Source organism: Mus musculus, chromosome 1 (assembly GCF_000001635.26).
Source record: "Mus musculus strain C57BL/6J chromosome 1, GRCm38.p6 C57BL/6J".
Lineage (NCBI taxonomy): Eukaryota > Metazoa > Chordata > Mammalia > Rodentia > Muridae > Mus > Mus musculus.
This window is the reverse complement of record NC_000067.6, coordinates 77,060,904-77,083,828: the sequence shown is the minus strand read 5'-3', so window position 1 is coordinate 77,083,828 and position 22,925 is coordinate 77,060,904. Positions and strand designations below refer to the sequence as shown.

At 42.3% G+C, this 22,925-nt stretch overlaps 1 pseudogene; it reads right to left on the bottom strand.

Annotated features, from left to right (window-relative positions):
* Positions 1–16,136: 16,136 nt before the first annotated feature.
* Tfdp1-ps (transcription factor Dp 1, pseudogene) lies at positions 16,137–17,959 on the bottom strand (annotated as a pseudogene).

The window sequence follows — 22,925 nt, the reverse complement described above, 5'->3', positions numbered from 1 at the left end:
TGTTGTCTCCTGGAGCCCTGTCATAGCCGTTGCTCAAGGGTCACAGGTTATAATTAAAGCCTGGTGTGCCTGCTTTCTTCTTCTGTCTGTCTCCTCCTCAGGAACAGGCTCCCTATGAAAGCAGAGCTGGGGATGTCCTATTCACCCTCATATCCCAGGGCGATCGGCTCATCATAAATATTTCTGGGATAATTGCCTATGTGAGTAAAGACACATTGTTGGAACCTAGGGAGGAGTCAGCGGTTTAAAAAAACACACACACACACAAGCTAAATGGAGGAGACTGTCTAGGAGTATGACAGGCTGGCTCATTCTGTGGACACTGATCTGTCTGTAAGACCCAAGGATGTTTAGATAGCCATAGATGTGGTTGCTGGAGGCAGGAGGGGGCTGATCTCACCAGGCAATCCCAAAGCAGTAGTAGGAAGGAAAAGAACATTCTAGAATATTCACATTCTCTCCGAGCACACACATACCTCTACCCACACCCTCCCCATTCCCTGCACTCCAGATTCACGGGAGGAGTCATTTGCCAGCAAGAGGAAAGGGGCACAGCAGTGGGCATTCAAAGGGGTTTACTTGGTACCAGGCTCTGTTAAGCAGTTAATGCATAGCGGCATCCCCTTCCCACAGGCAGATTTGTAAATCGGGTGACAGTGGCCCTCCTCTGCACTGGAACTAACAGATGTTGCCAGATTTGCTTATGGGAACCCTGCTCAAGGGCAAAGCCAGGATTTAACCTAGATTTATTACTAATTCCAGCATCCCTAGGTTTTTTTTTTTTCTTAGACAATCTCCACAGTGAAATGGGTCTTGAATGGTTGCTAGTTTTGAAGGGCTTAAAGCATTTGTGAACAACCCAAGCACTCTCTCTCTCTCTCTCTCTCTCTCTCTCTCTCTCTCTCTCTCTCTCTCTCTCTCTCTCTCTCTCTCTCTCTCTGTGTGTATGTGTGTGTGTGATGGGAACACTTGTGTCCTAAGCATTGCTGAGTACATAACTGTATAGCCTTTTGAAAAAAACCTTTCCATCTGAATTATGTCATTTCCACTGTAAGGAAGAGGTGGAATTTTAATGTCCAGTGGCATCATTAATAAAATCGATGGAGAGCTAACTGTGATCGCACATGGACTGGCAAGATTGAGACCTATCAAGTCAGCCTAGGCGGCTGAGAGTGGCCTTGGATCCAGAAAGAACATAGAGCTCTCCCTAAGTGTTTGACTTGCATTGCCCTTTGGATTTATTTGCTGATCTGCCACTGTCCTAGTTACCTGGAGACAGGCAATTCTAGTTTAGGATTGCCCAAGGGTATCCTTTCTAGTTTGATAATGAAGCTTATTCTCTCTGTGGGACTCAGAGCATCTCACCTCCCTCTGAGTTGCCAAGATGTCTTTGGAGACCTGAATACTGAACCTTGCCAAATCTATGGCCCATATGGATGGTGTGGCGTGGGACCTGCTGATTCTCAAAGGGGAGTCATTTCCATAGAAGAGATGAGTAGGGGGGGTTGAATGGAGAACTCAGAAGTAGCCAGTCTCTCTTACCTCCTCCCTGCTTCCTCCTGACCCCACCCCCACAGAGCTCTGGCCTGGTTTCTGTATTTGATGTGATTAAACTTTCCTGTGACACTTGCTTTCTCTTCCACAAGGCAGGAGCGGAGCACAGTATAACTGAAAGGCACCTGTAGGTCACCATGTATTACTTGTTTTGTTCCACCACTTGAAGTTCTAATTATCTCCAGCAGAGAACGTGATTGTGGTTGGGCTTTCCTTTCTTAGGCATCTGGGTTGACAGACTTATACATGCCACCGGAGTAGAAGGCTCAGCGCTCCGTTGTGGCTCTGGGAAATCAGCTCTGATGCTCATGGGTGTGGTCTTTTCCATGGTGTGACCAGGTCCCCTGGCTTAGAGATGCGCAAGTAACTGGGTTTCCTCTAAGACAGCCAATACCTTAGCTGCCTCCTGACCAAGGGCCAAAGAAGCCACTAGGAGGAGCTAATGACTGACCAAGTGTGTTGTTCTCCCAATATTTAATGTGAATTGCTTCACCCAGTGCCCAACCTGGGCTGGCTGCAGGCTCTGGGTATTTAATTATTTATGTGGTAATGGATGGACCAAGGATCGTCTGCCCTTCAAGCGGCTCACAGAAGAGAACAATCGTGCTTCCTTGTTTCATTTGCGGCCTTATTCCTGTCAGGAGGAAGGCACTTCAGCCTTACTGCAACAGAAGGATGGAAGAATGATTGCGTTAGCAAATCTCCTACTTCACACACACACACACACACACACACACACACACACACACACACACACATAAACACACAGATACACACACATATACAACACATAAACACACACAAACACATGAGCACACATATACACACAGAAACACATGAACACACAAACACAGGCACACACATATACACACACAAACACACACACAAACACATGCACACACACATACACACAAACACATGCACTCATGCATCACATGCATACCATCAAAGCTTTCTAAAACAGAATGTAACTCCTCCCCCACTTAAAAAATCCCTCAGACTACAAGGAATGCATTTTGTAGTATCTGGGGAGTTCCTCTTTCTTTTGTGCCCAGGGAGTGAGATTAAGAAGGAAGGGACCATAGCATTCAATGCCTGAGTTTGAAAGCCAGCTCTGCAATTTAACAGTTACATGTTTTGGCAATATTTCTTAACTCCTGTATCTCTCTCTTTTTTTCCCCTCCCTCTGTATCCTCCCATGGTGAGGATATAAAGAGTCAGGACATGTGTGTGCATGCAGATGAGGAGCACCCGGCTCTGCTTGCTGACTTTCCTGCTCCTCCAGGCTGGCAGAATGCATTCCACATGACATCATAGTTCAAGTGCAATAATGTGCTTCTCCTTTGCCTTTTCATCGAGCAGTTCAGCAGAGCCTCTCTGCACAGCCTCGCTCCGTGTACACGGCTACCCCCTTTAAAATCCCCTGAAAGGTGGAAATGAGAGGCATTTGTGACCTTGAAGCTTCTGGGTTATGTCATCCTGCCTGATTTACCTCAATTCATAATCACATTTTCCTTGAGTTGAGTGGGAATTCTAGGAAGACACGTTGGTCCTTTCAGTTTGGTCCAGAGGTAGAACCATTCAGTGTTTTCGGATTTATATAATATATAATATATGTGCAAGTATAATTATACATGTATAATTATATATTATAGATGTATTATAATAGACAGATATAATTATAAAATAATATAATAAATTTATGAATTTGCTATAATATATATATATATATATATATATATATATATATATATATTTGTTAAAATATACAAAGCCATCTATACTCTTACTATAGATGGATTTGGGGGTTTGAGACATGTCTCAGTGGTTAAGAGCATCAGCACCCTTTCAGAGGTTTAGCTCCCAGCACTTACATGGTGACCCACAACTGCCTGTAACTCCAGTTCCAGAGTTTCTGACTCTCCATTCTCACATCTGAGGGCTCCTGCTTACACATGATACACCTAAACCCAGAGGGGCAAAACATACACACATTACATAGATAAATGAATAAATGGATAAGTTTTAAGGTAAATGGGTTCTTATAAACTTGGGACTTAATGTGAGGGAAATTATAAACTCTCATTGGTGGGGAAATATTGGAAATGTGTAACGGTCATATTATACACTGTGGTAGTATATATAATTGTTTAAGTAGGCCGCAGGCTTGCAATCCTATTGCCTCACCTAGGGCTCCGGTCATGTGCCACCACACTTCGCTATGACAATTTTCATGTGAACTTAACTGTATATTCATTTCATTAGCAGTCTGAAGATAAAAACCTTTTCAACTATCTTGTATTGAAACAAATACACAATAGAAGAAATATAGAAAATAAGAAAGTAAAATTAAGATAACAGACATTTAGCAAATGGACTGTTCTGCAGTAAACTTCATTTTTCTTTGGAGTTTTTTTTTCTTTTTGACATTTGTTTTTATATACGTGTGTGTGTGTGTATGTGTGTGTGTGTGTGCACCTGTGCATGAGAGAGAGAGAGTATGTGTATGTATTTGCATATATTTTAAAGATTAGATTATCTTGCATGATTGAATTATTTTTCAGTTATCATTTTCACAAATATTATCTCATATCATTAGAGATTTAAGAAATACGATATCTAGGGATTGGAGTGAAGGCTCAGTGCATAAGAGAACTTGCTATGAAATCAAGAGGTCCTGAGTTCATATCCCAAGCCACCAGGCATGGGCATGGCATGGTCCTGTCATCTCATGTCACTGGATGGAGGCAGGTTGTGTTATGCAACATTGCCTCCATGTCAGTTACTGTGGATGTTATAAACAACATAGGAGGAATGTGTGTAAATTTGAGATTCCATTTGTGATTACATCTGAGGATGGGTTCTTTGAAACAGTATTACTGACATACACATTTTAAGTTCCATTTTCCCCTCTAATTTGTTTACCTTTCATTAATTAAGTAAAACTGTAGGAGGATCCAGGACACCCTGCCTGTGAACTGTGAGGACCACCATTTTAAAGAAAAGTAGACAGCCACTAGAAAGTTTCAAACAGATAAGGAGCATACACCAACATATGGCCTTCTTGTCTTTTTAAACTGATAACATTGTTCTTTGACAATTTCATCCATGTATAGAGTGAGTTCTGCTTACCCTCATCCTTTTACCTCACCGACACCATTTTCAACCCTACCTCTTCCCCACAGGTCTCATTCCCACTTTGATGCCTTTTTGTTTTGTTTGGTGAGCAACTGAGGTTTACCATGGTCATCTTTGAGGGTATGGATATGCAGTGAAGGCTGGTGGGTTCACCAATGGGTATGCCCTGAAGACAGCGACTCCCAGCATCTATCAGTAGCCAATAGTTCCTCCTGGAGAAGAGTAGGACAATGGATGTGTTTCAAAGATGATTCGGGCTGCTAACTACAAGGCCTGGTTTGTACAATGTGGAGTAGATTCCATCAGAGTGGTCTAGGTGAGATGATGTAACATGATGTAGGGCTGCGGAGGGGTGGGCCAGGGTAGGTTGGATTCTAAGTATCTTTAGCATTTAAGACCAACAATATCCAGTGCAGTCATTGTGGAGTATTGAAAGACCGTGGAGTCAAAGGCACCAAGGATTTTGGCCAGAGGCATTAGAAAGACAGAGCCCTTGCAATGATTGGGAATGGGGTTGGTGAGGGCAAATGGGTATAAAGGTACAGACATCTATGTATTGCTATGTCTCTGTCTCTGTATTGCTGAGCATTCTTGGGGTAAAATTTCTATGTGCAAAAGAATACAAAATGAAAGGAATAGCATAAAAACTTTGCTAAGTTGACACACACATAAACATTACTAAAATCTAATACCTACTGTTGCAATCATTTGGAAATAAAACCAGTGAAAGTTTTTAGAGAAAAGAGATAGTTTATCCATTGACATTGTTTAGTGTTGTTGGATCATGGTATTTGAAAACAGAATTTCTTTTTTTTTATTAGGTATTTAGCTCATTTACATTTCCAATGCTATACCAAAAGTCCCCCATACCCACCCACCCCCACTCCCCTACCCACCCACTCCCCCTTTTTGGCCCTGGCGTTCCCCTGTACTGGGGCATACAAAGAAAACAGAATTTCTTTTATTCAGAGTCTCAGTTATTTTTAAAATCCTCTCCTTAAGAGTATATCCCTTGTATTGCCCCTATCCTGACTGTGCTTCTCCAGTTGCTCTGGCCTCTGAAATGATAGTTACCTACATGGACTTACTTTGAAGGTTTCATTTATTGATGAATTTACGGTTAATGAGCTTTGAGCTGCAACATTTAGAACCTTTTCTAGCAGCAAGTTCTCAGCCATCACCGAAATACCAACTCCTTTGCATTGAACTAAGGAATTAATTTGAGCAAGTATAGGTGTGGCTTTAGTGGAAAATATTTAATAATGCACAGATTTTTACACAGTTTTTAACCACTGCCCTGCCTTGTAATCATAGAATTGACTATACAGCAACTCTATTGGTACCAAAGCAGGAAGCCAGAAAAGTCTCATATTCTGTTTCTCAGTCTGGCTGGCAAAGGAAAAACAATGTGTGAAAGCTACAAGACCAGAAGTTTCTGTAAAATTATATCCCCATGATCATTTGCATAAGGTCCAAGAACTGAGGATTCAATTTTTAGTGCCACCTATTCAAAAATTAAAATCCTCTTCTGCCAAGAATGTGCTTTGTAAGCAGTGTATAGAACTATAAGTAGACTACAGAATGGAATTATGCTGATGTATTTATGTGAATCTGATAAAATATTTCACCACCCAAAATAAAATTGCAATGCAAGTTCTTATTTCAAGTCCAGCCAGAGAAAAACAAACAAATTTTCCCATTAAAATGAGTCAGCCTTTGGACTGGTGGATCACTTAAAGAGACAGGGAATAGAGAAATACATTAGAGAAAGGTTTAATTTTCCTGTGAATGTGATACAAGATACTCACCCATGTGGACAATGACTTTTTGAGAGCTCCAGCTTGCAAGTAGTCCATGGAAACTAGCACATTGATAATTAGTGCTATCAACCGAAGAGCATAAAAAAATTAGCCAATGAAGGAGCTAGAGAAAGTACCCAAGGAGCTGAAGCGGTCTGCAGCCCTATAGGAGGAACAACAATATGAACTAACCAGTACCCTCCAGAGTTGTGTCTCTAATTGCATATGTAGCAGAGGATGGCCTAGTCAGCCATCGATGGGAGGAGAAACCCTTGATATTGAAAAGATTCTATGCCCCAGTACAGTGGAATGCCAGGGCCAGGAATCAGGAGTGGATGGGTTGGAGAGCAGGGTGAGGGGAGGGTATAGGGGACTTTTGGGATAGCATTTGAAATGTAAATGAAGAAAATATCTAATAAAAAATTAACCATTCAACAAGGCAGCTAGAAATAACCTGCTTTGTTGGAGCTTATTCAGGAACTGAGCCTTATAGCAGACCTGATTCGTAAGACTTCCCCGGTACCCAAGTTCTTAATGTGAATTGAACTTTATGACACTCAACACTTCGGGCAAAAGTTGATCCACCAGATGCGATCCAAATTCACCACCATTTCTTGTGCTCCTATGGAAAGTAATATGAGTCATTGTTAAACGAAAAGTCAATCAAAACTTTATGGCTGAAACTTGAGGGGGAAATTTTATAGTTGGGATTAAGATAGTTTTTTTCTTATGTTTTATAATATTTGTGGTATTTTTGGGTTTTTTAAAATTAATATTTTCCTTAAAATTATGATTTCTCTGCAACATTAATCTTTGTACAAGATTTTATATTTACAAAGTATTGAATGTTCTCTCCTATCTCTTTTTCCTCAAAGAAAGCTGTTGAGATTTTATGAGCTTCAAAGGAGGGATGTGTCTCAGCTGCCATCTTCCCCCAGATTAGCCTCAGCAGGAACCTCCTGGTCGGAAAAGGAGAGGAAGAATTGGTGTTTGTAGTGAAGTCTTTAACTTTAGTAATGCAGCAAAGGTCTCTGGGAGGCCCTTCTTGCTAACCAGCAGTAGGGAGTGGCTGAGGACCTTAGTACAGACCACATGGCCAGGACATCAGGGAACTCACATCCTCACCCTGGGGCAGACCAGGGGGGTCTCAGCTGGTTTACTTCTCATCAGTCCTTAGACAGCTTCTTCTATAAACATACTACCCCTCTATAAACATACTACCCCTCTATAAACATACTACCCCTCTATAAACATACTACCCCTCTATAAACATACTACCCCTCTATAAACATACTACCCCTCTATAAACATACTACCCCTCTACAAACATACTACCCCTCTATAAACATACTACCCCTCTATAAACATACTACCCCTCTATAAACATACTACCCCTCTACAAACATACTACCCCTCTATAAACATACTACCCCTCTATAAACATACTACCCCTCTATAATCATACTACCCCTCTTAAAAAAAAAAGATATATGGGAGTGAAAGATTTTTTTTTTCCTTTTAAAAATGGAACAGTCACCTCATGTCTAGGAAACCAACTTAAATCGCTGACCTGAATTCTGTTGGGGTAGGCCCATCTGCAAGTCTCTGCGAGTGTGTGGGTGGGTTCGTGACATGTTCCCAGGGAAGGTAACACATTGCCTTCACTTCTCAATGAAGCGGGAGTGTGTCTGCAATCCTGCTCTGCTCTCCAAGAACAACCTGGTCTCTCCCGTGAAGGTCAATAAGGAAAGAATTACTGGAACGGCTGCATGGGGAATGTGGATTATCTGAGATTTTCACCTACTCCTAGTAGGGCCACCTTGTCCTAGCAGGAATCACTTTTGGCTTCTAACAGCCTGCCAGAGAATGAGGCCAGGGCCTGCATATGTTACTCTTAAAATGCATCGTTTGTTTCCAAGGATAACTAGATTTGCCTCAGAGAGGAACTCAGTGGTAGTTGGCTCAGCCAGTGGTACATCAGGGTTAAGTTACTTCGGAAGCCACATAAGTCAGTGGGCCTGGACAGATGGATGCAACAGACTTGGCAAGTTCTTGTCCAGACACAGATCCCATGACACAGGGCAGCGCTTTCTTTTTTTTTTTTTTTTTTTTTTTCACCCGCTGCTTTTCCAGGACAGTTTTCCTGAGTGACACGGATGCCAAGGGAAGTATGCATAATGAAGATGTCTCTTGGCTTCCAGTCTGGACAGTGCTATCTGCCCCACCCCCCACCTCCAACATGCACTCCAACCTTCTTCCCCCCACAGAAGAAAACCAAGAGATTTCACACAGCTTAACTGAAACAGATCCTGAGTCAGATGAGACCAGATCCCGAGCTTCATAAACAACGCTGTGGGATGCAAGGCAGTGGGGACTGTCAACTGTCCAAGTGCTCATATTAGAGAGATTATGAGAAATTCCTTTTGGATTTAAGCATGTTCTCTCTTTTTAATTTTTATAGAAGCCAGTGTGTTTCAATTACATGTGCCAAACTGCCAAAGCCTGTAGGAGATATTAAGGAAGGTAGGCTACATTAGCGAAAACAGACATGTTTGTGCTCTCATTGATGATTCAAGAAGCTCACACTTGTCTGAATGAGAGCAATGGATTTCAGGGTGCAAGTGAGTCATGTCAATGCAAGTCCAGACGTTCAGATGGGCATTGATAGTGGAGGAATGCTTATGGAGTAGAGAGCTGACCATGAAGCCACCCCCTCTCTCAGGAGAAGATTCATAAGCAATTGCACCCCTCAATTCTTCTTCTTCTTTAAAATCTCATGCCATCACCCATCAATTCAGAACAACGTATTTAGTTTACCGAGGGTAATCAGTATTTGGCCCTAAAGATTGTGAGATAAACTTTTAAAACCATTCAAGTTAACCTCAGGGTGACTTTCTTTTAGAAATACAGATTCTTGCCAGTTATTCCATCCTCATGGGTCTCCCTCTCCACAGGGTTAGACAAACAGTTTAGCTTTTTGAAAATGGTGAAGCAAAAGAAAGAAATCCCTTAAGAGAAGGTATGGGAGCTTTATTTTAAACATAAATATGGGGCTAAATGCAAAAGAAAGAGAGGGGTTCTACAAGGCACCAGCTACTCTGAACCAAGTGAAGGAACTTCTTTTGTGAAAGACCCATCAAAAACAATCTTGGGGTCCTGGGGATGCGGCTCACAGTGCTTGCCTAGTAAGCATAAGTCCCTGGGTTCCATCCTTAGCCCCACATAAAACAGAGAATGGTAATACCCTCTAAGTCCAGCACTCAGGAGTCAGAGGCAGGAGGAAGAGGAGTTCAAGGTCACCCTTAGGTACATAGCAAGTTCAAGGCCAGGATGATAGCAGACCATACTACAGAGTCAAAACAAAACAACACTTTGCACCAATTTTGTACTGACTTTAGCATATCTTTTTTTTATTGCACTCAAAACCAATGAATAGTAAATCTATTGATGGCTAAACAGCTTGTCTGTTGATGAGGATGTAGAAGTGTCTGGGTTTGAGTGTGAGAGTCTCATTCAACTGGAGGTTAGGGGGAGGCAGGTAGGATGCTGGTCTCTGCTCTAGTTTCCCAGAGAAAGCCATGGCTAGAAGGTGGGCAGTCTGGACCTGCTGTGCTCCCAGACAACTCAACCATCATATAGATTTCCTCCTTCTGTTTCTTACAAGAAACCCTCTCAAGATAAGTGCAGAGGCTACCAGAACTGATGCCCTGGGCAGCAACTCAATGGGCGAGAGCCCTGACATGCAGGACTCTGAAGCCTCCTGTTGTCTCAGTCTTTCTGTGCTCCTGGCTTCCTTTCCTGACGATCATCCCTTGGGGATGTTTATAGGACTAAAGAACTTACATGTAGCACTTGTCTGAGTAAATGGGCTCTCCGTGTCCTCTGGGAAAGAGAAAGAGTATTTTAAATGCTAAAGTATACCTCAAGTGAGCAGGAGTACAATCTGGGATTTGAATAGCTGAATGATGAGAATTTGGCTCAGGCCAGGAGCTGCACACAGGAAGAGACAAAAGCTGGCCCTTTCTAACTCTGTTCTTTGGGGCTTATTACTGTATGCCATGCCATTCCCCACCCCCTTCTGAATAATCTCTTCAACAAAATGGGGATCAGGAAAGGAAAGGGAAATGTCCACAATGCAAACTGGCCCCTGGGAACCAGTGCTGATTAATGGACAATTTTATGGCTCATTTGTATAAAAGGAAACTTGAACAGAGCCCTCTGTTTACTTTGCTCCTACAATTCAACCAAGGAGACAGAAAGCAAGATGTGAGAGGATAGGGTGGGGTATCTGTAGATCTCAGCTAAATCGTGCAAATAGATCGGGAGCATCTGAGCATTAAAGAGGACAAATTTCCTGGGGATTTATTACAAATAATGACTGTCAAGGAATGACAGAATGCTAGGACATTCTTCATTTTCCTTCTTACCAGTGTAAACTCAAGTGCAAGTGAAACGTTATAAGTTTATGGATGGCTTCCAATTCTTTCTACCTCTCCCACAACTGTTATCACTGTGATAGTTCACTGACATCATGGCTGGTGTGTTTATACCTTTGAGTGTGTGAGCTTTCATGGGCATGCATATGTGAGTATGTGTGTGTGTGGGGGGGGGTAGGTGTGGACTTAGAGCAAGGATACATGTTTATATCAATTAGATCTTTCTTGTATTGAATTGATTCTTCACTGTACTCTGTGCAAGTCTAAGAGTAAGCCCTGCTGATCTCATTCAAAGATGAATGATGGGCTGTTGTTTCTAAATCCTGCAAGCTTCACCTGTAAAAAGGACTGCTGGGGATCTCAGGGGTGGGTATGCAGGAAACTTGAACAGAGCCTTCTGTTTACTTTGCTCTACCCGGCAATGCAGGACTGTTGCAATCACATTGAGTCCTATGCCTCTCTTTCTGTGGCTTAGGATTTATAGGGAGCTTTTCTAAATTCTCCAAATAATGAAAGTGAGCATCAACAGAAAACCAAAGATCATATGCAAATAGAAAGCCTGATAAAGCTCACTTGGTTGGGCAGATGCTACGGAGTTGCCCTCTGGATGGTGCACCAGGCAGTGTTTGCAAAAGTCCCCACTCTTCCGATGCATGCAGCAATCTGCACATTCAAGAGGCACAGCCTAAGGTTTGTCTTACATTTTGCCTCAGTTTCTCAAGTTATTGCTATTTCATTGGGCAATCTTGAAATCTTTTCGAGTGCTGTATTTCACCTTGGCATCCATCTGAGGTTAAGTTCAGCTTCTCTTATTTGCTCCTAACCTGTGATTCTTATACAAGAAAAGGCCATTTCTTAGCATAGAGGATGAGATCCTTTCACACAAGTGAGAGAAGCTTAGCTCAAGCTAGCTTTTCAACAGTATCATTGTTTTTTGGAACCTAGTCACTAAATCCAGTTCCTGGATTGCAGGTTCAAACAGTACCTCTGGATGCTCAGTTGTATTTCTTGTTTCTGTTCTGGTAAATTAACCTCATTCCTTTTATGGTGACTAGACACATCAGTTTATAGCACTATCAGAAGGGATTCCATGTCATTGTCCCAGTCACAATATCCAAATACCACAATGGCCTTTGATTTCCCACCTTGATTGTCACATGTCTCTCTCAAAGCAATCTCTGGATTAGAGGGAGAAGAGTGGCTTGCACTCTTTGGGTGGCCCAGCTTTGGTACTGGGGTTTTGTCTTTCTTTCTTTCTTTCTTTCTTTCTTTCTTTCTTTCTTTCTTTCTTTCTTTCTTTCTTTCTTTCTTTCTTTTTCTTTTTGATTACTATGTTAATTTTTTATTAGAAATATAGAAATATGTTCATGATCTTTCCTCCTCCTCTCTCTCATATATTACTTCCTGACATCTAAAAGGCCAGAGAGACTTTGAACTTCATCTAGCAACTGATGGGAACAGATGCAGGGTACCATAGCCAAACTTTAGGCAGAGCTCGGAGAGTCCTATGGAAGAGGGGAAGGAAGGATCAGAGGAACCAGATGGGTCAGGGGCACCGCAAGAACACAGTCAACAGAGTCAACTGACCAGGACTCATAAGCATGGAGGCTCACAGAGATCAAGAAGCCTGTAGGAGCCTGACTTGGGTCCTTTTCATATATGTAGCTTGGTATTCTTATGAGAATCATAATAGTGAGAGTATGGATCGTCCTGACTCTTTTGCCTATTTGTGGCATTCTATTCCTCATACTGAGTTGCTTTATTAAGTTTGATGCAATAGTATTTCACTGATCTTATTGTACTTTGTTATGCCATTTTTGGTTGATGTCTTTGTCTTTCTTAGGAAAAACAGTGAGATATGTTCACTGCTGGAAAAATGACTTAGTGGTTAAGAGTACTGGATGGTCTTCCAGAGGTCCTGAGTTTAACTCCCAGGACACACATGGCAGTTCAGGGCTGTCTATAAGTCAAGTTCCAGGGGATCTGACATGCTCATATAGACATTCATGGAGGCATAACACCAATGAGAAGAAGAAGAAGAAGAAGAAGAAGAAGAAGAAGAAGAAGAAGAAGAAGAAGGAGGAGGAGGAGGAGGAGGAGGAGGAGGAGGAGGAGGAGGAGGAGGAGGAGATGAAGAAGAAGAAGAAGGAGGAGGAGGAAGAGATGAAGAAGAAGAAGAAGAAGAAGAAGAAGAAGAAGAAGAAGAAGAAGAAGAAGAAGAAGAAGAAGAAGAAGAAGAAGAAGAAGAAGAAGAAGAGGGAGAGTGAACATTAGCACGTAAGTATGGTATACAGAGCAATGGATCCTCCCATTCATTGTCTTTAGATCCTTCACTATCAATACTTCATTCATCATCCAACAAACACAAAATTGAACCTTAAAAGAATTACTGTAATGTATCAAAGTCTTTTTAAAAATCTCATGCCATCATATTTCTGAAAACATACTGAGAACCTAGTAGTGCATTGTATCTAAAAAGACAATAGCAAAAGGTAGGTGATAGACTGATTTTTAACTGTCTTCCTGGTTTTATTGTCTTAAAATTTTAAGTAGGCATTGTGTATCAAAATGGCCTTCTAAGAAACCTCAGTCATAGAAATGAATTTACTATTTGACACAGAAAAAGTTATGGGCAAGATTGTAGATCTTGGTCTACTTAAATAGTAAAGGGAAGGAGAAACAGGATCCACATAGCCCTGCTTGTTAAATTAATTAAAATAACACTTTCAATGACCTGGTTGATTAAAATAATGTTTTCACAAATTATATGATAAAAATATAATAAAGTATACCTATTAAACATTAAAAAGTATAAATCAGAACTGTATAGATCCAAAATCTTAATTTTGTAAAAGTATCCATTGGGGAAAACAGTTGAAAGATAGAAAACCTTGGCTTGAGTTTGATAATCTGGAGCTAGTAGAGTTTTAGGGGTGAGGTTGTTTTTCTACTTGTAGCTTTAGTTTCTCTTCAAGCATTAGCCTCTAACCAGGAGGACACTGTATTCAAATGTGTATAAGAGCATCGAGTGTCAATTCAAGTTTCTGTTTAAAAGTGTATTACACGATTGGCTTGTATAACATGCAACATTTTCGCCTCTTGTACATACCACAAAGATTATTTCATTATTTTGTTCACTGATGTGGTTAAAAAGAGCAAAATTAAAAATTTGGTAAAACTGTTTTTGCTTAGCTCCTGACTTTACTCCTTACTGGAATAATTGTGAAAGAGGTTTTGCCTAAACACTTTTTGTAGCAATTAAAAAAACTAATCATTTCTAAGAAAATACTAAAATATTCAATGCACACTGGGGGCTTTTCCTTGGAAGGCAATATAGTGAATAGACGCATTGAGTCCTTTCTAGTTAACAAACCCCAGCTTTGAAAATACCCCATCATTATGAGGCAACATGGGCTTATAAGAGGATTTCATTACCTCTGCAGTTGCTGCCTCAGAGCCCAGTCTCCCCTCCACCTTTGACTATACTCTGGTTCATTTTGAAGAGAGTTAGGGATCCGTATCTAGGGAAGAATAAACCCCTGAGTGTATAATTAGTAACTTCATGCTTCTCTCTTGGTTCTGACTTGTAGAGATCAGTTTTGTTTTTTTACAGTTAAACACAAGGGCTACATTGACCCTCCCCCAACCCTATGGTTGACCAGTTGGCCCTGGTTTTTGGTTCTGAGGGTTTTTTGATACCTGTCTTCATCTTGACAAAAGGCGTTTATGCCTTAGGTGTTTAGAGAACAGAGTTGAGTTTTTCTGAATGGCAGAGAGCATCTGACAACTTGCATAACCAGAAAAACGTTCTTCCTGATATCTGGGGTAATTATAAAGAGTGATTGATTTGGAAGGTATGTATGATGTATTTTTGTTCTTTAGTTTTTGTTTGTTTTTCTAAAAAGAGGACTCCCTTCTTTCACACTCTCTTCATAAGAGTCTTAGGTTCTGTAATGGGAAGGACTGTGAATGTAAGAAAACGTGATTTAGAAAGGAATCTTAGACAAAGTAAAATAAGACATCCCACCCAGATCCTACATGTCAACCATTTTATTTAGGCCTTAAGTTTCTCCATCCTACCCATAAGGCAGGATCAGAGGCTGTTGTGGGTTAGATGTGAAATGTACCCCCTTAAGTGCTTATGTTTTAAACAGTCTCAAATTGATGCCTTGTTTTCAGAGACTCCTTGGAGGAAATATGTTGCTAGGGGCAGGACTTGAGGCTTTATAGCCTGGCCCCACTCCATGTTTATTCTCTGCTTCTAGATGGTGGATGCAATGTAACCAGTTGTCACCCTGGTCCTGCCCCTGTCTTCTCCTGCATGATGGGTTGTAGTCTCTTGAACTGTAAGCCACGGCAAACGCTTCCTTCCTTAAGTTGTGTGTTTTCTGTATTTTAGCAAATCAAGTGAGTCACAGAGAGGACAACCAGATGTCTCCAGGAAGCCCAGTTCTTCCTTCCCATGTTCCTGTCCCAGATGGACAGTATTTCCAGATCACAGCTCCCGGGGAGGTCTCTCCTCTCTGAATTCTTCCCCATGCTTAGATTGCTGATGTCATTGCTTTCCTTTGAGGCTTCCTGTGTTTGCTCTTAATATTCAAATTAAGTCTTTGAAATGTTTTTTCTGTGAATGCTTGTGGTTGATACCTTACCCTCCTAACAGTTACCACATCTGGAAAACCATACCTCTGCCTAAATGGTATGGTGCAAAAGAAAACAAGCACTCACATGTCTACACATATGACATGTTGCTCAAGCATGTATGCAGACATATGCATGCATGACTTGAGATATCACTTTGTATTTCATTTCCCACTCTCCATTGTCTTTATGTCTTTGCAAGGTACCAAATGTTTCAAAGTCTGCTCTAAGTTTCCATCAGGCTTCTTAGAGTCTGCCCAAAAAAACCCACTCAGAGAAGTTATCTATTTATTTTTTTAACTATTAAAACATTCTCTATGTTTAATTTCAACTTTATAATAGATTACAGGAAGATGCTTATGAAACAAATACAATATTTGTTTCAGTACAGGTCTTTAAATGATAGACTTAATAGTATGTAAACAACTATATAATAAAAAGTTTCCAAACATAGCCTGTAAGAAATCGGGCAAATTTACTATAAGCAAACTTTCTAGACAATTTCCATAGCTGCACCAGCGTGGCAGTAAACTTCTTCCAAACAAAACCAAAACAAACAAACAAAAAAATCTACTGTGCAGTTTGTTGCTGCAATAGAGAAAAGGTGTCCAGACTTGATGGAATTACCACAGTCAATAGAATTAAAGAAAGGTACTCATAACAAGATGTATGGCGCTTGTTCAACAAGTAGAGCTGTACTACCGGCTTGGTTCGTTGGACACTGCATGATTTAACAAATGGAAAAATTCATCCTAAAGCCTGGCTGTCCACCACCTGGGTGCTGGACATCAGAGGCAGGGCAGCATTTTGTTGTTGTCACTGGTGTGAGCACAGTACAGTCTTTCTCGGCCAACCTAGCAACACCTGTTGAGGGGCAAAATATGTGCTTCCAACTCAAATAAGAAAGGAAAGGAAAGAAGAGAAAAGAGAGAGAAACCATAAAATCCTAAAAGGTAGAGGCTCTGCATTAGCACGCCAGCTTCACAACACATCTGCAGCTAGGCTCAAACTGTGCTTACTCCTTACTTGGAGCTGCACATCTAACTCGAGGGTATCTTCTTGGGAGTAGGCCAAAAAGAACAGAAAGCCCCACTTTAAGTTTCTTTTCTTTATACATGTTTTTCCTGAAGCTGATTCGAAGGGGAGAGGGGCCTACAGGCTCATTAAAGTCATAGTCATTGTTGTCATCATCCTCCCCAATGTAGGACACAGGGCTCTCAACCCTGGAGCCTCTGTACTGAGACCCATGGAGCTTATGGCCAGCATTCCATCTGCACCATTGCTCAAATCACTGGCAGAAAGCCTTGTGCCATTGGATGTAGAACCTGTTGTCGTGAGGAATACTCCACCAATGGATCCCTGAGCCATTTCTGTCACTTATGGTTCTAGAGCTTTTAGTACCAAACTTCTCACCACCTTGAGGTCTTCAGCAGAGCAGTTGCCACACTCCAGCCCACACGCAGTGCCCATGCACTTGAGCACCTCAATGTCATCATGGATTTCAAACGTGTTGTCAAAGTTAAACAGATACTCAAATTTGTCATTGGAGATGCTGCAGTCAATGACTGTCTTCCTGCTGGTGTTGACAATGATGAAGGGCAAGTGGATGACAGAGGTGGGAGGAGACAGCCTGCAGGCCTGCTGCTCAGCTTGGTGATTTCTCTGCACCAAGTTCTTGAAGGCAATTTGCTGCAGATGAGCTCCTGGAGCTGTGACTGCTTCTGTTTGATCCTCTCCAGCCTCCGCTGCCTCTCTACCTCTAAGTTCTGGCACTCCTGAGCTGAGTTGGTGGGCAGGCCGATCCATTTGCTCTCCTTCTTCTCCTTGAAGATGATGTTCATGGTTATTAGCACATTTAAGGCATCATAGACACTCCTCCAGATGTTCTTCTGGTCATAAGCTGATTGGTTTGGTAGGATGTGGTTGTCGGCAGTACTGAACTCTGCCACCAGCTCGTCAGCCACCTCACTGTAGGAGGTAGTTCCTTTCCTCTGCACCTTCTCACACACCTTCATGGAGAAATGCCACAGGCCCTTGCTATTCTTCTCGCCTTTCCTGTTCCACCTCCCAGCAGACCAAGGTGAGGAGTCAGACGTCTGATTCTGGGACACAAAGTGAGTGTTGGGAGAGTGTGGGCTCCCTACCACAATAGTGTTGGATGCTGCAGGACTGTGAGGCGTGCCAATCACCACTTGCTGTGTGACATTGACATTGGACTGTCCGAAGGTTTTTGGCAAAAGCTGCTTTCCAAGTGTGTTCACTGTGGAACGGTGGATGGTGACAAGGGACGCCACACATCTTTTGCCATGTTACCAGATCCAGGAAATCAAGGCTTTAACTGTGTACCCTCCACAGAAGAAACCGGACTTATCCTGGGCCGAGTGTTGGGCCCCAGAGAAGCTATTCTTAAAAGCACCATTCTTCTGTTTTAGTTTTAGTTCTGTTTTGGTTCTATCATTGATTTTTTTTTAAATTACATCATTGGGATTTAAATCCCAAAGCCTTTTCTTGGTTTCATGTGAGGGTACACATCAAGGATTGGAAACAGAATTCTGAGGCAAGCATGACATGATTGTAGTGGAACCCGCCTCAGGGACATTGGGCTTCACTTTTTTCATATTTATTATTATCTTTAATCTTATTTTTTACACTCCAGTCATTATCCCCCTCCCAGTTATCCTTCCAACAGTTCTTTATCCCATTCCTCCTCCTCCCTATCTCTAATAGGATGTCCCCTTCCCACTCCCTGGGGTCTCAAGTCTCTTGAGGGTTAGGTACATCTCCTCTGAATGAGGCCAGACCAAGCAGGCCTCTGCTGTATATGTCAGATTTGGCTTTGATACTGATCATTTACAATGGGTTTCTTAATACTTGCATTGAGCAGTGGTGGACCTCAAGAGGAAGTCTGGTAAGATTGAGCCAAAGGCTAGAAGCCCCAGAGACCCTGAAGGAACAATAGGAGCATCACCTGCTTCCAGCACCAGGCCCCTGGTCAAGTCACCTCAGACCCCCAGAGAGCTTTGTGGACATCAGTCATGAAAGATCATCAAAGTCCCAAGTCCTTTCTCCTGTACATGAGGCAACATTCCTAACATCTCAGACCAAGACAATAGAAAAAAAGAGCCATGGCCACAGTAAAGTAGGCCCAACATCATTCTTCATGCTAACGAGGTTCCCAGAGGCCTGCAGGGCTTAACCAAGAAGCTTCTGTTCCCAGACATTCCTCCCTGCAAAAGGTGTTTAACCCCAAGCCCTCCCTGAGAAGTGGGGTATGATTTTATGCATCCACATTCTGCCCTGACAAAAGAACTTATTTAGAACCATGGAATGGCTCTTCTCCCCAGGATCTACCATGGGGAGCCATGAAGAAGGCCCTCCCCCTACGGAGCCACAGCCCATAGAAGGATTCTCTGTGCTCCCAGCCACATTCGCCACTGAGCCTGCATCCAACAAGTCAAGGACAGAATCATCTCTGCTAGGACAAGCTGGTCCCCCCCCCCCCCCCCGCCCCCCGTGCTTTGTACCCTGGCCCTGCCTGGGCTAGACACTGTCCCCAGCCTGCAGGTCTACAACTCCATCTCTGCACTTTCATGACTCCCAGCCAGATCTGGCCTTCCTCCTTCAGAAGCTGCTCTTGCTCTGGCTGCTTCACACGATGCTGCTGCTATTGCTGCCGCTGCTCTGCCTCTGGAAGCGTTAGCTTGAGAATCTTGGCTCTGTGTCGATGCTCAGCTTTCAGCCTCTCCTGATGGCCCAGGGCTTCTCTGATACTCTTCTCCATCACTTCCTCTAAGTCCTGGAATTCCTTACTCAGCTTCAACTCCTTCAGCTCGTCAAACCTCCTTAGCTGCACTAACCTCTTCTGCTATTATCATACACACACACGTCAGTTTCCCTCTGGAACTGAGGTAAACTGATGTGGGCTCACAGCTGCTCTGGAAAGCACTTCAGCCAGTTTGTCAAATTTTTCACTTATATGACTCATGTGAAGCCTTTCATCAGAAGCCAGCCATTTATCCAGTGGAATTTTATAACCCTTCGGGTTCTTCCACTTGGATATACATGGTGGGATCTTCCAAGCCTGCTGTTCTTTTACATGAGATGACCACCAAGAACAGCAGCAACAGTGGAGTACAGGCAGCTGGAGCCTAGAAGACAAGGTGTGTGCTACAAAGGGCAGAGCTGGAGAAGTGACCCAAGCTCTTGGAGGAGCTTAGAAGATCGTGAGTGGATCCTAGACATTGGACAGTTGGAGTTTGATTTTGCTTTTGATTGTGACTGTGCCCTGATAATTTTCCCTCTTGAAGTAAGAACACATTTTAGTGGAACCCATAGTTAAGAGGCTTTGAATTTTTAAAAGACTTTGAATTTTAAAAGATATTGAATATTTTAAAGGGATTGAACTTTTTTTTTTGATAGCAGCAAAGTTTTTATTCACTGTTAAAAATGACCATTTATACCAGTGTCAGATGAGGGTGGGAAAGGAAGGCAGGGCAGAGCGAGGCAAGGAGGAGGAAGAAATTCCCTCTACTGGTCATAAAGCTCAGGTCCATCCCATCATAGATTTCATAGTCTCCCAGAGACAAGTGGTCCTTAAAAATTATGTACCACTTTTTAAGAACAATCTTATTCCAACAGGTGCCAGTTTGAGCTGCCAATGGTGTCATCCATGTTGCACTTAATACGGACTTTCTTTCCTAGACGGTTGTTGCAAACCACCTCAATCATTGTGGCTGGAGCTCCAATGTCCTCAAACCTATGATGACACAACTTGTAGCTCAAATGCTGAACCCAGGGAGGATTTCAAAATTGAACTTTTAACATGTAAAGAGTGTGAAACTTTTAAACCCTCTCTACAGGTGCAGCCACTGGGACCTAACACTGTCTTCCTCTCTTTGGATTAGATTCATTTGCTAGGACAGTTCATGAACCTGGTGAGTGACATCTTCTTCTGCTTCTTCAAGAGCAAATAACAGCTTCCAGAGGGCAAGTCTTGCCTTCAATGAGGAACACAATGGAAAAAATGCTCAGTGCACAGGGGTGCACTGAATGGCCCTCTAGGCTTTGGAGTTCTTTGAGCTGGAACTGTGGCAGCCACCAGTCTGTAGTCCAATAACCTAACAAAGGTCATTTGTGCATGGGAAGTAGTTGCTCAGTCCCAGGAGGCTAGTTGTTTCAACTGGACTTCTGTAGAAGGAGGTTCCAACAGATTTTCCACCAGGTCGATGCAAGCAGTGGAAGAAGAGTGAATCTTCCTTCTTCCAATGTCCTTATGTAGGTCTCTAGCAGAAGGTGTGGCCCAGATTAAAGGTATGTACCACCACACCTGAACTTGGAACTTGTTTTGTCCCAGGCCAACCTTGAAGTCAGAGTCCTGGGGTTAAAGGCCTGTACTACCTTGCCTGGGCCTAAGTTTTTCATGGCCACTACCTCTCAAGATCTCCCTGCCAAGATCCAGGTCAGAAACTTGTATCTTTGGGCTTCGCCTCTTGATTTCTCCTAATCTACTGTTGCTCTGTCACTTGATCAGGATGCCAACACCTTCAGGGAATGACGAGGACAGACAAAAAGGGCATCCTCTGCCTAGGAAGCTGGAGGCTGGCCTGGAACTCTGGTTCAGACACTTTCCCAGCTGCCAAGATACTTAGCATGGAATGCAAAGCCTGTGTCAGATGCTTCACTTCTGTTGGCAGTTCACACCTCTTCCATTTTCTACACAAAACACCGCTGTTCAGTCTTAGCTAATTAACTTTCTCTAGCATATATTGTTTGTTTGTGTCTCCCTCTTTGTCCAAAATGCCTTTTGTCAGTGATAGGTTTTAATCAGGCTCTCAAAGAAACAACCATGCTCAGAGAAGCTAGGTCCACAGGTTGGGGCTAGCTTTTCCATGTTCCTCAAGACCTGAGTTAAGCTCCTGCCACGGGATTTATTGCATCCTTTAAATACATCTCATTTCTCTTCTAGTATCCCTTACCATAGGGTGGATCCTTTGAAGACAAGAACTAAATCTTCTTCACCCAGGTCCCACAATGCATTGCAACATCTGGCACACAATGTGCCCAATATTTGAGAAATGAATGACTATCTACAGAAGAGACCCAAGGAAAATAAACAAAATCAAACAAAAAGGGGAAAATCTACAAGAGATCTTTCATACATCTATTTTTCCTACAAATGATCCCAGAATCTAATAATCAGTGAACCAGAATGCACTGGCATGAGGGAATAAATTGTGCACATTATAGAAGACATATTAATTCTGTGAGGCTATTAAAAGCCATTTAGATTTTGGCTACACAATTCCAAAATTGCCTGATAACATTGTGAGCAAATCAGTTAAAGCCGGTAAAGTAAACCCTACCTTTGGAGAGAAGCCAGGTCTAAATTACTGATGTGTTAGGCTTTTTTTTTTTTCATTGCAGGTTTATAATTTTAAGATCAGTGAAATGCCAGGTCTGCCTTAATGAATAACTAACATTCAATATTTGTAATTATCCAAGTACATTTTTGATGTTTAAATGGTTACCCCAGGACTGCACTGAAGTCAGAAAGAAAGAAAAAAAGCAGCTTCTCTTTAAAAAGCAGAAGCATAGCAATCTTGTCTATAAAAGAGTCTCTCCATTCGACACTTCCCTTAAACAATTTTGCAACAATTCAAAGGTAAACTTTAGTTCAACCTGGGTTGAAACACCAATTTTCTTCATAGCAAGGGGTATGTTAATGAGGTCATATTTTACATGGTGGAACTCAGCTTTTTGTTTGTGTGCGTGTGTGTGTGTTCCTTTGCTTTGGACATGTTCTCGTCATACGAATCCTGCTGTAAACATTTCCTGATCCACATCCAGATCTTCAGTCGTGTACCCAAAGAGCAATTCTGACGTGTAGCGCATCTTCTCTAAATAGTTCAGCACCTCTCCATGGCTGTAAAAGAATCAAGCTTTGCAACTTGTTTCTGGCTTCAGCTTCTCTTCCAGTGCTGTCCCTTCCTATCTCTTCCCTGAATTCCTGGCAACCTCTGTCATTTCTCTCTTGGAACTCAGCAGCCACTTGCCTGTCTGGGTACCTGGCTGTTGACTATCACAGAGTCGATCCAAAGGCTATCATCGCCCAGTTCTTTGGCCTGGTGGTCTGCTTTTTCCTTTGCTTTCAGGGCTGAATGTGGTGACCAACATGTCCCCTCACAGAACTGCATCAAAAACAAGTTGCTCTTTTCACTGCAGCCTCTTCCACCAGGGTTTGCCATATTTGATGACAGAACTTTTATAGTGCTAACCTTTCTATTCCCAAGGTCCCCTTACTGTGACCAAATATAATAGGAAGCAAACACTCACTACGTGACCCCATAAATGGACTTTT